The 15558-nt window shown below is 36.1% G+C and overlaps 1 protein-coding gene across 3 annotated transcripts in view; it reads right to left on the bottom strand.

Moving 5' to 3' along the window:
* Nucleotides 1-15558, bottom strand: part of SPAG16 (sperm associated antigen 16) — a 1175325-nt gene that overhangs the window by 498237 nt on the left and 661530 nt on the right. The window lies entirely within an intron of this gene.

The raw sequence follows: 15558 nt of genomic DNA, 5'->3' as shown, positions 1-15558 counted from the left end.
CTCTCCCTTCATGATCTAATTAATTCCCAAAGGCCTCACTTTCAGATATCATCCCATGGGGGATTTAGGCTTTAACACATGAGTTTTGGAGGGACACAAACATTTAGTCCATAGAAGTCGCCATTATTTCTTTTCCTATATGCACACTTTTGAGTATTCCACTCCCACATGAACTATAATATTGGCCATGTGACTTGCTTTGGTCTATGATACAATAGTAAGTAAAGGTTTGAATGAGTTCTTGTTAATTGGAGCTTGCTTTTTCTTGCTGCTAGCCCATTTCTACCACTGTGTGGAAATGAGATATCACATAGAAACTTTCCCCAGCTGTTCCAGCTGAAGCTAGAAACATGTGAATGACTATTCCAGACTCCCCAGCTCCAGGTAAGTCAATACAGAAGAAATACCCAACCAACACCCAGAGAAAAAGGAAATATAAATCATTGATGGATTTAGTGGAAGAATAAAAATGTTCTTCTATTTCTTCTATTTGCTCAGTGAAATAAAAATCCATGTTGTCGCTCAGAGAAAAAGTGACTGGGGAGAATGTTAGGGATCTGAGGAGAAAGGTATGAAATACTCATATTGTAGAAAGTTAATTGACAGAGAAAATTCAGCTTTTCAACTTGTGAGTTGAGGTTATAAACATGAAATGAAACAGGTCAGCCTGTTTCTGATTTTTTTCCATAGCCCTGGTCAGCTGAACAGATGTAGGCAAAGCAGGCAGAGAATTAGGTTTAGCCAGAGTTGGGGTTTTGACAGGCAAGAAATGTGGAAGAAGAAAGGGGCAGGAAATTGAAACTATGTGAGGAAGACCTTGGCATCTACTCAGGGGAAGAAGGAAAGAAGAGGAAGGCTATTATCAAGGGCAAAATAATAAAAAGGTGTAAACAATTAATTACTAAGACTGCTGGTATCAAAGAATTGTTGCAGTGAGTGATTAGAGTATACAAGCTGGAGAGAGAAGAAATGGTGCTCACAGTATAGAAAACATAAAATCAAGACTTGAAAAAGTTGGAACCAAGGGAGGAAGGAACTGTGAGGCTAGTGTGTTGGCGGACTTTCAGATTGGATTCAATATCCATGTTGCAAACAAGGATGACAGTAAGTCAAGTGCTATGTTATTCAAACTATGATGAGAGTAATGAAGGGCCCAGTATATGACTAAAATGGAAGGGAAGCTAACGGTATAGTCACAAAGCAAGTACGTATAAAAAGCTGTAATTTTGCGGGAGGAGAGAGGAAGTAAAGTGGTCTAGACATGAAGAGCAGGAGGGAACATAAGTTATTAGTTAAGATATTAATTCAACAAATGTTTACTATTTTCCCAGTATGTTCCAAGCTCAGTGTTTTGGCTACTAGAAACCCACTAGTGAAGAAACAAATTTCACAAATTTTAAAATTTCGCAAAATTTTAAATAAATTATATTTATATACCTCAGTGATAGCATCCACATGCTTAACATTCATTATGATTATAAATCTCCAGAGAAGGATTAAAAAGAGGGAGTTACAGGCTCAATTAGAAAAGGAAATTGATATTCTCAAAGGATGGATAGCCAGTATAAGCAAGAAGATAAATTGTACACTGAAGGGACTGAGGATATAGAATATTTTGTTGATGACAGATATTTAATTCCAAACCATGCAGTGGAAGGAGATCGGAGGTAAGTGAGAGATAGAGTCTGACTGGTGGATATATGAACAATATCTAGAATATAATGGCTGGCATTTTTGTTGTGACCCAGATAAATAAGGCTGTTAATTTAATGAGATTAATCCTGATGGCCTCACAAGAGAAGGTGAACAATCATTTTCAATTTAGGGATTGGTTCCTTGGTGGTTTGTAAGAATATGAACATAGATAATGAGAATCATTATAACTCAGGTAATGAAGAGATAATTTGTTGTTAGAGATATCACTGAAAGCCTCAAGTCTAACACAATGTAGGCTGTTTATAAATAAGTTAGGATAAAATAAGAGTTAGGGGTAAGAAGTTATTGCATATATAATGTATGTATATTTGTTAATTAAAATGTTATTTGTATAAGAGATTTACAATTCATAAAGATTAGGAACATAGGTACTATTATTGGGGTGCAGATATATAATTTATGATTATAGTTTTGCATAGACATATGCTATATTAATTTATGTAGGTAAAGTAGTGAAGTTAATTTATTCTGGAGATACTGGCATTAATATTTTCTAAAAAGTGCATTTGATTTGTGACCAGAAGCGGGTGGCTCATGCTTGTAATCCTCTCTACTTGGAGAATAAGGCAGGAGGATCAACTGGAACCAGTAATTGGATACCAGCCTGGGCAACATAAGGAGACTGCTATTCCTAAAAAATAATAAATAAATACATAATTACCCAGGTGTAGTTGTGCCTGCCAGTAGTCTCAGCTACTCAGGAGGCTGAGGCAGGAGGACTGCTCGAGACCAAGAGTTCCGGGCTACAGTGAACTATGATTGTACCACTGCACTCCAGCCCAGGCAACACAGCAAGATGCTATCTCTAAAAAACTTTTTAAAATTTTTCACAAAATAGCTAGAAAAATACACAATGAAATAAATCATATGTCACCTCTAAAATTGGAACCATTAGAGGTTTTCATAAACGTGTCAGATATTTTGGCACAGCTAATTTTAAAACGTTAAATGCCCACTTTTTAAATGGTAGCTATGGCTGCTATATAATTACATGTTATGTGTTTCTAGGTTAAAATTTTGCACCTTTTCAAATGCATATTTATAAAATTACCATAAATTTTCAACAGTACGTGTATGCCTTGAATTTGTAGATAAGAAATTTTACTAGGACATGTATTGAAACAAAATACAAAAGATAACTATGTCATTCTACATCTTCAACGTTAAATAGGAAAACACTATTTTTGGATCCCTCTGAATTTGTCTGCATATGTAAGACATAATTTTTACTAGCTAGAGATAAAAATTTTAAACATAAACAGGTTGAGATACAGCACATCTTTATATTATTATCTCTAATTGTTATTGCTGAATAGCATTTTATACAGATTCTTGCTAACGTGTACTTTTCTAAAACTCACTATTTTCTTCCTTACTCAAAACAAAAAGCAAACTGACATAATAATCCCAAAGCAAATTGAAATAGAACTATCACAGGAAAGCTTGCTCTTCATGTGAAAACTGCTTCAAACGATATTAATTGGGTGGTTTATGTGTGACAGGTACCTGAAAAGAATCCTAATGCTAGTGAAAACTAAAACCATCTTTGTAAAGATAAGAAGACTTGGCACCATTTTTAATGTTCACCTCATTGGTGGCTTATTACTCCGAAGGTTCTTAATTCTTTCCATTAATAGAGAACTAGGATTCATTCATGACATCTGAGGAAGACAGTCACTCTCAGTGATACCCCCTTGTCATCTCTAGTGGAAAGGAATTAATCTTTTGATCGATGGCCAAGTCAGGGAGCTTGTCTAATGATTTATAAGCCACAGGTAACCAGTGACACTTTTCTCTATAATGTAAGCTGCACAAGGGCAAGGGTCTGGTGCTATATCCCCAGCTCCAGGGATATGACTTGGTGCAGAGTTGGTAAATACTGGATAAATAAACAATCAGTTTCTAAGTAGGAGTGATTTTTAGTAATTACTTGTCAAATCTAGTGAAGGAGATAAGAAAGTATGGAAAAAATCAGGAAGGAATATTTTTCTAGAAGGTAGAATTCTGCTGGAGGTATTGGTTCCCTCATGACTCATTCTAGATTGCATGGAGACCAAAGATTATTCCATGGTTCCTTGACTGAAGATGGTCCAGTCTTCTTATCCAGAACACAAGTTAACAAGTTTTGCTTTTTTTGATAAGTGTTAGGATTTTGCATAAACTCATGTCAGACAATGGGAGGTAACATTACTTAAATTTTCTATTGAAATTATATCTTCTAGTCCTTTAAGAGAAAAATCTCATTAGTTGATGCAGTTTCTTCCTAGCCTCGATGGTCTTTACATTTTGGCATATTTTTGCAGTGGCTGGTACCGGTTGTTCCTTTCCATGTTTAGGGCTTCCTTCAGGGTCTCTTGTAAGGCAGGCCTGGTGGTGACAACATCTCTAAGCATTTGCTTATCTGTAAAGGATTTTATTTCTCCTTCACTTATGAAACTGAGTTTGGCTGGATATGAAATTCTGGGTTTAAAATTCTTTTCTTTAAGAACGTTGAAGATTGGCCCCCACTCTCTTCTGGCTTGGAGAGTTTCTGCCGAGAGATCTGCTGTCAGTCTGATGGGCTTCCCTTTGTGGGTAACCCGACCTTTCTCTCTGGCTGCCCTTAAGATTTTTTCCTTCATTTCAACTTTGGTGAATCTGGCAATTATGTGTCTTGGAGTTGCTCTTCTGGAGGAGTATCTTTGTGGCGTTCTCTGTATTTCCTGAATTTGAATGTTGGCCTGCCCTGCTAGGTTGGGGAAGTTCTCCTGGATGATATCCTGTAGAGTGTTTTCCAATTTGGTTCCATTTTCCCCCTCACTTTCAGGCACCCCAATGAGACGTAGATTTGGTCTTTTTACATAATCCCATACTTCTTGCAGGCTTTGTTCATTTCTTTTTCTTCTTTTTCCTTTTGGTTTCTCTTCTCGCTTCATTTCATTCATTTGATCCTCAATCGCTGCCCTTCATGCTAAAAACACTCAATAAATTCGGTATTGATGGAACATACCTCAAAATAATAAGAGCTATTTATGACAAACCCACAGCTAATATCATACTGAATGGGCAAAAACTGGAAAAATTCCCTTTGAAAACTGGCACAAGACAGGGATGCCCTCTCTCACCACTCCTATTCAACATAGTGTTGGAAGTTCTGGCTAGGGCAATCAGGCAAGAGTAAGAAATCAAGGGTATTCAGTTAGGAAAAGAAGAAGTCAAATTGTCCCTGTTTGCAGATGACATGATTGTATATTTAGAAAACCCCATCGTCTCAGCCCAAAATCTTAAGCTGATAAGCAACTTCAGCAAAGTCTCAGGATACAAAATTAACGTGCAAAAATCACAAGCATTCTTATACACCAGTAACAGACAAGCAGAGAGCCAAATCAGGAATGAACTTCCTTTCACAATTGCTTCAAAGAGAATAAAATACCTAGGAATCCAACTTAAAAGGGATGTAAAGGACCTCTTCAAGGAGAACTACAAACCACTGCTCAGTGAAATCAAAGAGGACTCAAACAAATGGAAGAACATACCATGCTCATGGAGGGGAAGAATCAATATCGTGAAAATGGCCATACTGCCCAAGGTTATTTATAGATTCAATGCCATCCCCATCAAGCTACCAATGAGTTTCTTCACAGAATTGGAAAAAACTGCTTTAAAGTTCATATGGAACCAAAAAAGAGCCCGCATTGCCAAGACAATCCTAAGTCAAAAGGACAAAGCCGGAGGCATCATGCTACCTGACTTCAAACTATACTACAAGGCTACAGTAACCAAAACAGCATGGTACTGGTACCAAAACAGAGATACAGACCAATGGAACAGAACGGAGTCCTCAGAAATAATGCCACACATCTACAACCATCTGATCTTTGACAAACCTGAGAGAAACAAGAAATGGGGAAAGGATTCCCTATTTAATAAATGGTGCTGGGAAAACTGGCTAGCCATAAGTAGAAAGCTGAAACTGGATCCTTTCCTTACTCATTATACGAAGATTAATTCAAGATGGATTAGAGACTTAAATGTTAGACCTAATACCATAAAAACCCTAGAAGAAATTCTAGGTAGTACCATTCAGGACATAGGCATGGGCAAGCACTTCATGTCTAAAACACCAAAAGCAATGGCAGCAAAAGCCAAAATTGACAAATGGGATCTAATTAAACTAAAGAGCTTCTGCACAGCAAAAGAAACCACCATCAGAGTGAACAGGCAACCTACAGAATGGGAGAAAATTTTTGCAATCTACTCATCTGACAAAGGGCTAATTTCCAGAATCTACAAAGAACTCAAACAAATATACAAGAAAAAAACAAACAACCCCATCCAAAAGTGGGGAAAGGATATGAACAGACATTTCTCAAAAGAAGACATTCATACAGCCAACAGACACATGAAAAAATGCTCATCATCACTGGCCATCAGAGAAATGCAAATCAAAACCACAATGAGATACCATCTCACTCCAGTTAGAATGGCAATCATTAAAAAATCAGGAAACAACAGGTGTTGGAGAGGATGTGGAGAAATAGGAACACTTTTACACTGTTGGTGGGATTGTAAACTAGTTCAACCATTATGGAAAACAGTATGGCAATTCCTCAAGGATCTAGAACTAGATGTACCATATGACCCAGCCATCCCACTACTGGGTATATACCCAAAGGATTATAAATTATTCTACTACAAAGACACATGAACACGTATGTTTATTGCGGCACTATTCACAATAGCAAAGACTTGGAATCAACCCAAATGTCCATCAGTGACAGACTGGATTAAGAAAATGTGGCACATATACACCATGGAATACTATGCAGCCATAAAAAAGGATGAGTTTGCATCCTTTGTAGGGACATGGATGCAGCTGGAAACCATCATTCTTAGCAAACTATCACAAGAAGAGAAAACCAAACACCGCATGTTCTCACTCATAGGTGGGAACTGAACAATGAGTTCACTTGGACTCGGGAAGGGGAAAATCACACACTGGGGCCTATCATGGGGAGGGGGGAGGGGGGAGGGATTGCACTGGGGAGTTATACCTGATATAAATGATGAATTGATGGGTGCTGACGAGTTGATGGGTGCAGCACACCAACATGGCACAAGTATACATATGTAACAAAACTGCACGTTATGCACATGTACCCTAGAACTTAAAGTATAATAATAAAAGAAAAAGAGAGAAAAAACTCCTCATCTTTATTATCTAAATAGAAATGATTTTCCATATAACAGTATAGTTTAACAATAAGAAAGTAGTTTAATTCTGCCAAAATTGTATTGCTTGCCATTTTTTATGTTTAGTAACCAGTTTACTTCTTTTATTTTGATTTGATGTCCTTGGACATTTGATTTGTTTCCATAGTAATTGAATCAAATTTTAAACTTTTATTTAAATTAAAACCATTTTAATAATTACACAAACAAAGTTTTAGGGATATAATAATAATGGTTGCTGTCTGAAATAAATGGTTTTAAAAGCTTGGTTTTGGAGTAATAGATAACACATAAATACTTTGATTGAGATTTAAAATATTTAGGATAGTTACATAATTAGTTTTTGCCACTCTATAATTAATTTCTGAATAAACTCACTTCATCAATACAAGTAAGTATACATAAATGTGTGAGAATACACATACACGCATACATGTACAATTAAATCTTAAATATAAAACAAACGTGATTTTCATTTTTTACCTCAGGTGGACTATGGCTACATATCATTTTATTTTAACATACATCAGTGCAGAAACACACTAAACCCTGTTAGTTATCAGCATCGAGGAGGACTAAGACTTATGCTAAGACTTACGCTAAGACTTAGACTAAGACTTTGACCAGATTATTTTGTGTAGAGTTGGAGAAAAGGTGTTGCATATTTTACATGGGAAAGTTCTTGCTTCGATTGGCAGTAATAAAGCAGAAATTTATCATGTCATAAACTATATATATATTCACTCTTTTTGGAATATCTTTAGTTTCATTTGTACTCATGCTAATTATGTCTAATATATAGCTTTTTTTGGTTTATGAGACAACAGAAAGTGTACATTATATAGCATGTTAGATCCAAATTATAGAATTCATTGATATGTAATAGCATTTACTGTAGAAAGGAATAGGGATGAATTTTAAAATCCTAAAGACATTTACCTTTTTTTAAAATTATTGATCCATGTATATTGGTATCAAAGAACATTCACATCAAGTTTATTGCAGTGGACATTTGCTTGAGCCATTCTTCACACATACACACAAAGCCATATTGAATGTGAGGAGAGATTCTCAATTTTTCAATCATGACATAACTTGCTAAAGGAAATCTGAACTTTAGCTTTAATACAATTTTCTTCATAAGGTAGATATTTCTTGAATAGTGCTTATTAATTATGTACTTTTGGGGGGAAAGGAAATGAAAAAATATATGCTGTATTCTGTTTTCTTCACTTTTTGTGCTTATTTATATGTTTATGCTCCATAATACTCAGATACCATTTCAAGCCCATATGTCAAGGGGGAACAATTCATTTGAATGTACTTGAAAATCCAAGAAGATGTAATAATTAATTATCCTGGTATAACAGGAGAAATTGGTCACAAGAGGTCAATTTAAGTATCTTACCATTTCTTATAATGTAACATAATTATGTTTCAAGCATTACTTTGACAGTCTATTAATATATACCTTGGGTGCCCTTTCAAGTATAAGAAGGCAAAGTGGGGATCTTTACGATATAAGACAGGTATTAATGTACCAATAATCCATGCCCTTGAGTCTTAATACTTCTTCTTACATTATGGTGTTTTAAACCCATTAATATTATACAATATATCCTCCTTTGCTAGTATAGCCAACTTTGCAAATGAAACATAAAGAACATAAAATATACTAATGGAACATTGTGTGTTACAAATACTAAACTCCATTGTATTACTAGTTTGGTGCTATCTTATTATTATTGGTTTTGTAATAAGAACATTTCTTTAATTTTAGAGTCTTTCATGCATTATTTGCCTTCCCCTTCAAAATAATAGTATATATCATTAACAGAAGGTGATTCATTACAACAATCTTAACATTTCACATCTCCTGTTTCTTAATTTATCTGTTTTCTTTACAAATAGACTTCTGTTTCTGCCATCTCATCCAGCACAGGGGTTATGATTGGCTACATAATTACTAAAATAAAAATGAAGTGATGCTAGGAAGTGTGCAGAAGTGAAACATTCCATTTTCTTCAATGGAAATGTTAGATGAACAATGAGAAGGCATTCCTCATTCTGTCATGGTTTCTGGATCACCAGTTGATACACCTGGATGGAAAAGCCTTTCATAATGTTTATATTAGTGTCCCAGTATAAACAGAATGAGCCTTTGCTTTTCAGTTGTATGAAAATGTAACAGGTCATTTGTTTTCTCTATCTCTCACAATTCGCAGTACTTCAGAAACTCCTGTTGTCTTTATCTTTCAAATCTATCCAGAATACACTTTTTCTGACCTTCACTATTCTCATGGCTAAAACCTTCTACATCTTTGGCCTGGATTGTTACAATAGTTCCCCAATTGGTCTTTTGCCTGTTTTTAAGCTTCCACCCCTCCTCTGCCACTATCTAATCTCAAAACAGTAGCCAGAGTCATCTTATTAGAATGTCAAACAGATTGAGACTCTTCTGCTCAAAACCCTCTAATGATTTCCTGTTTCATTGATATTAAAGGTCAAAGTAATTGACAGGGGTTATAAGGACCTATGTTATACGTACACACTCATTTAACTGCCTTACCCCCACCATTCTCTCATCTGCTCACTTTATTCCAGTCATGCTGGCCTCTTTGCTGCTTCGCAGTCACATAGGTCATGCTACCACCGTAGGAAAGCTTCCTGATCAGAAGAGCTTTGCATATTCTCCTCCCAAATATCTACTTGGCTTGCTGCTTCACCTTATTCAGGTTATCCAAATGTCAACTTTATAACAAGAATTTTCTCGACCTTCCTGTTTAAAATTGCAAGCTTTTCAATGCCTGCTATACCTTTTCACCTTCTGTGCTCTATTTTTTCTCTACAAAATTTGTCAGCTCTAAATATTATATGTAATTATTAATTATTATCATTTTTCATTTGGCTTACTTTCTGCCTCCCGAAATAATGCCATCGACATAAGGGCAGAAGTTATTGTCTATCTTACTCACTATTATAGCTTAGTAACTAGAATAAGGCATAGAACGAAGTGCTCAATGCATATTTGTTGGATCTATAATCAAATAAATAAACCTGTGAGGTCAACCATGTGTAAGGTACTATTTTTATTCCATCAGCTTAACTACAATGAGCAAAACTCATTCCTATTAGGAAATGTGGTCAATGCTACATAAAATTTAAATTCTTGGTGTTTTTCATTATTTCAATGAAAGCATCATTATTGAAACAGTGTCCTGCTAATGGAGACACTTATAGTTGCATATTTTTATAATGGATAACTAGTCTTACAAGCATTACCTCCATGTAAACCAAGCATTCAACTTACACATGTTGCTATTGGCAGGCAGGACTTCATGGACTCCAACGGCATTGAAATAGACAATAAAGATGGGAAGAAAGAAGGGGCAAGAGAAGAAAAAAGAGGGAGTAGACTAGTCATCTATTACCAGCACAAAATTTCCATTAGTACTCCTTCAAATAATTTGAGAACACTTCAGAGCTTGTCTTGGTTGCCTTAATAATATGTCATGAGGGAAAAACATATCACCTGAAAAGTATTAATGGGTGCCTATAGTGGACTAGGCAAGCAAAAATACTGTAACAAACAGACTGGAAATATAATGTCTCAGGTCAAGTAGAAGTGTCTTATTTGTATTATTATTATTATTTTTTTGAGATGGAGTCTCACTCTGTTGCCCAGGCTGGAGTGCAGTGGCATGATCTTGGCTCACTGCAAGCTCTGCCTCCCAGGTTCACATCATTCTCCTGCCTCAGCCTCCTGAGTAGCTGCAACTACAGGTGCCCACCACCATGCCCACATAACTTTTTGTGTTTTTAGTAGAGACTTGGTCTCACCATGTTAGCCAGGATGGTCTCGATCTCCTGACCTTGTGATCGGCCTGCCTTGGCCTCCCAAAGTGCTGGGATTACAGGCGTGCGCCACCGCGCCCAGCCTAGAAGTGTATTTTCTTATGGCTGGAGAGTCCAGAGAATGTTGCAGGCTAACTGGAGTTACAAAACAGAGGTGGCTTTACTTCAAGCAGCTTGACAATTGTTCTGTCATTTTCAATAATAGGTTTCTAAGATTATTGTGCTCATTGTCATTGGTATTCCTTTCCACCACAAGGCAGGAAGAATAAGGATATAGTGCCTGCTACTTTAACTAATATTCTATTGTACAGTACTTAGTGACATAGACATACTTAACTAATTGAGGCCAATATCATTTAGATATACAGCCAAGTGCCCAACTAATATGGAAGAAGGAGCAAGTGGATTCTAGTGAAAAGCTAACAGTCTCTGCCATAGTTTGACCTTTTTCTCACCAAATATCTATGTCATCCTTTCTTCCACATATAGAACATTCACTGACTTTCTTCCCTCCACAACCAAAAAAAGAAACATCCCCAGATCTCTTCTTCAGTTACTGCCTGTCTCACAGTTCATGATCTGTGGCTGACACACAATCTGCATCATTTGGTTCAACAGTATCACTTGCATTATACGGTAACCAGTGAAACAAAATACAAGTATTTTGCTTCCCACCACCATCACCACCATGAACACAATGCACCATTGTGAAGTAAGGACAGAATAACTGTGAAATAAACTGTAATACAGACAATAGAAACATGGGAAACATACAAGCATCACTAGTCCAAATAGTGAAAAACTAGGCAGGCATCATGAGGAACTTTGCCGTGGTACTGAAGAAAGTTCCTTGACTGGACCATGGTTGTCTCCCAGAGGAGCACTTTTCCCCATTGTTCTTGTGGCTTCTGGCTTAGTTCCATTGTAGGTTCCTTCTTGTTCATTATCCTCTGTGGCCATATTGAGATTGGTGCTATGGTCTCTGCCTTCCTTCTGAACTGTGCAAAAATACAAGTCCACTTTTTTTGGATGCAAGTTTGGGGCTCTGAGGACTGTTTCACTGTTTGAAGAGTCAGGGGGGTTTAAGGATAGGCTCAGAGTTTCCTTGTCAATCCAATTCTTTCAAAAACTTGACAGGTTTCTAATATAGTTGCTTCCAGGCAATGCAATGCCACAGTAACCACAAACTAAAGTAAACATAGTTCTTAAACCTTCTTTATTTTCCTCTTCCCATGTAATTGCAAGAGCATCAGACACAATACACTTAGAAATAAGGACCACAGATCTATCTCCCAACATTTGGGGTCAAGAAGCTGTTGAATTTTACAAGTCCGTCTGTTTCCTACTGTCCTTGGTACAAACCACCCAATTCTTGCCTGTGTAACACCTTGGTAAAACAGCTGGAATAGCTACATTCAGTAACATTGTGACTGTTTCCAACCCCCTTTCCTTCAAGTTACAAGCAAAGCAGGCACATGGTCTGCCTTCCAAATATCAGAGTAACAGTATGATATAACTGCTCAGCCAAATACCCAGCTACCTTGGAAGAAAAGCAGCCAGGAGTCAACTAGAATACCTGATCTGATATTATAAATATAAATGGTAGATGCATTGCATATTCCCTTATTGCTTCAAAATTGCTGCATTTTAAATTGCTTGTAATCTCATTGAAGGCAATGGTTGAGTATGAGAATTGTCTTAGGTCTATAACACAGGCCAACACTGTTAAGTCATTTCATGAATACTTATTGATTAATGTTATGCAAAAATGCCTCTAAATGCCTCTAAAGAAACACAAATTATTTTTTATAGCTGAGATATTTTCTGATTTTTCTATCCCATTTTCATCATTTTATTGATTTGTGTAGTATAAGACAGCATAATTTATTATAGTTTGAATGTGGATGGGACAGGGAGAATATTTAGAATACTTTCGCCATATTTACTTGTTGATTCACTCTTTATTCATTTATGTGAGTAAACCACCATGTGCCATGCACTCTCTGCTTGGGTTACACTGGTATGTATGTTTTCAAATGACCACTAAGTGAAATACATAACAATTTATATATCTGATCATTCAGAAGATAATAAAAAAGCTACTGTTAATTATTCACAGAAACCTTGTAGAGTATGGAATTATTTAGACTGAGTGTCATAGATAATTGTTCACAGATTCTGATTAGCACTTAGTAAATATGAATCTTGATCTGAAATGTTTTATACTGTTGATGCTTCACAGTGATCCAACTTTTTGGTGAGGAACTAAATGGATGGTCTTACCAAGTATTGTCCAATTCTGAAACAGTTGCAGGGCTAGGGATAGAACACCAATCAAGGCTGTTCAAGACTGAGCCAGAAGCTTGAAGGAAAGGATGGGTGTGAAAAGAGAAGAATGTATTCTAAACTCTTTCTTCTCTGGTGACTAATACTGTCTACCAATATAAATTTCTTATTTATTAAGAACTGTGCAGCATGGCCAGGTGCAGTGGTTCACGCCTGCAACCCCAGCACTTTGGGAGGCTGAGGTGGGCAGATCACCTGAGCTCAGAAGTTTGAGAGCAGCCTGGCCAACATGGTGAAACCCCGTTTCTATTAAAAATACAAAAATCAGCCGGGTGTGGTGGTGTGTGCTTGTAGACCCAGAAACTTGGGAGGCTGAGGCAGGAGAATTGCTTGAACCCAGGAAGCGGAGGTTGCAGTGAACTGAGATTGCACCACTGCACTCTAGCTTAGGTGACAGAGCAAGACTTGGTGTGTGTGTGTGTGTGTATATATATATATGGTGTATATATATATGGAATTATATATATATGGAGTATATATATGGAATTATTCAGACTGAGTGTCATAGATAATTATTCATAGATTCTGATTGGCACTCAGTAAATATGAATCTTGATATGAAATTTTTTGTATTGTTGATGTTTCACAGTGATCTAACTTTTTGGTGAGGAACTAAATGGATGTTCTTACCAAGTATTGTCCAATTCTGAAACATATATATATATACATGCAGTATCAAGCCAAGAATATATGACACAGCATAGCATAGCTCCACCGCCATCCATCTTATCAAGGCAAATAATCTCTTGCCTTAAGTAACTAAGCTAGTTCAAATAATCTATGAAATTTTGAAGAAAGACACTAGTTTTAGACATATCTATATAGTATTGATCTGAGAGTAATTACAAATTAGAGCTTGGTACTTTGTGACTCTGAAAGGCATATCAATACCCACTATAGAAACAATCAATTTCTACTTTATTTGTCAATACTTATCCACTGCCTCAAGGCCAAAATTAGAACAACTTTTTTTTGTCCTTGATGATGAAAGTGAACTCTTGACAGTGATGGGAAACTTGAAGTTTAAAGAATTTTGGCATCAATCAGAAGCAATTTTGATCTGTTATATCAAGATTTATTGGGCACCAATGGGAAGTCAGTATTTAAATACCAGGGTCATAAAGAAAAGTTGTGAAGTCAAAGTGTTTGAAATCATTCCAAGTAGGGATGAGACTACTGAGTATTAGCTTTTTTAACCATAGTTTGCTCTTAAACACCCTGAGTAGTTAAGAGTTCTAAAGACATATCACATTTTAGAATAGATCACTGTTTTCTATTACGATCCTCAACCAAGTCAAAAGTGATACAAAATTCAAATTAAATACTAGTATTAAAATTCCATTGATCTATTATAATATTTATGAAATCCAGTCACACCTTATAGAAATATAATAAAGAATTATACATGATTAGACATTCCAGATAAACAGTAAGTACTCATCTGAGAATTAAAAGCTATCTGAAATTGTCACTATTTCAGATAGACATAGGTCTAAAATATGTTGTTCACAATCACGTTTTCTCCTATGGAGCATGCTAATTTTATTTAGCTATAGCTTTATGACTCAGGTGGATCATGCTACTTATCCACTAATGCCCTGGATCTTTCACAGACTTATCAGGATACGGAACTTGCACCTATCATTGTAACAATAATAATTTCACATACAGGATGGTAAAAACTGAATAAAGTTTCTAACTAAGTAACTAAAAAAGGGAAAAGAGAACATTAAAGTTATCATGGCGATAACAACTTCAAGAAAGAGCTACCACCCCTAGGACTGAGCGAACACAGGGAATGAGGTAGACTCTTGAAGGGGGGACCTTCAAAATGGAACCTCAGTCCTCTGAGGAGAGGGCACTTCTCTGCTGTTATGGGTGTTCCTCTGATTGGAGGGAGGCCCTTCCAGAGCTGGGACCACAGACTACTGAGAAAGTTTGATGGATGATATATAACCCCTTAGCTGAAGGAGTTAGCATATTTGGTAGTAGCTACATTTACCTCTTTGTATCATATTTGCAAACCTAACAGAATGTAATGAATACCCAAAATATATGGGTGATAGTAATTTCAGTATTTTAAACATAAGGACTTTGTCTATCTTGAATTAAAATCAAAACATAACACTTCCAAATCCACATGATATGTATAGGATTTTACATACAATACAATGTACTATTTCCTACAATTTGTAAATTAACAAGAAACATTTAATCAAGAATATCACAACATAACAAATTAAGCATAAAGAAAATAATTAGTTCTGTTAGATTTATGTTCGTTAAACTATTAAATTTAACAGTACAGAGCGATAACAAGCCCGTGGAAAGCAGAACTAAAAATCCAACTCTTTAAAAGAAGTATTTGTTTCTATCCTGCTTAAAACAAACAGCTGTCCAATGAAGCACTTCTAATCTTATTACACAGGC

Source organism: Piliocolobus tephrosceles, chromosome 11 (assembly GCF_002776525.5).
Source record: "Piliocolobus tephrosceles isolate RC106 chromosome 11, ASM277652v3, whole genome shotgun sequence".
Classification (NCBI taxonomy): Eukaryota; Metazoa; Chordata; class Mammalia; order Primates; family Cercopithecidae; genus Piliocolobus; species Piliocolobus tephrosceles.
This window is presented reverse-complemented; position numbering and strand designations above follow the sequence as displayed.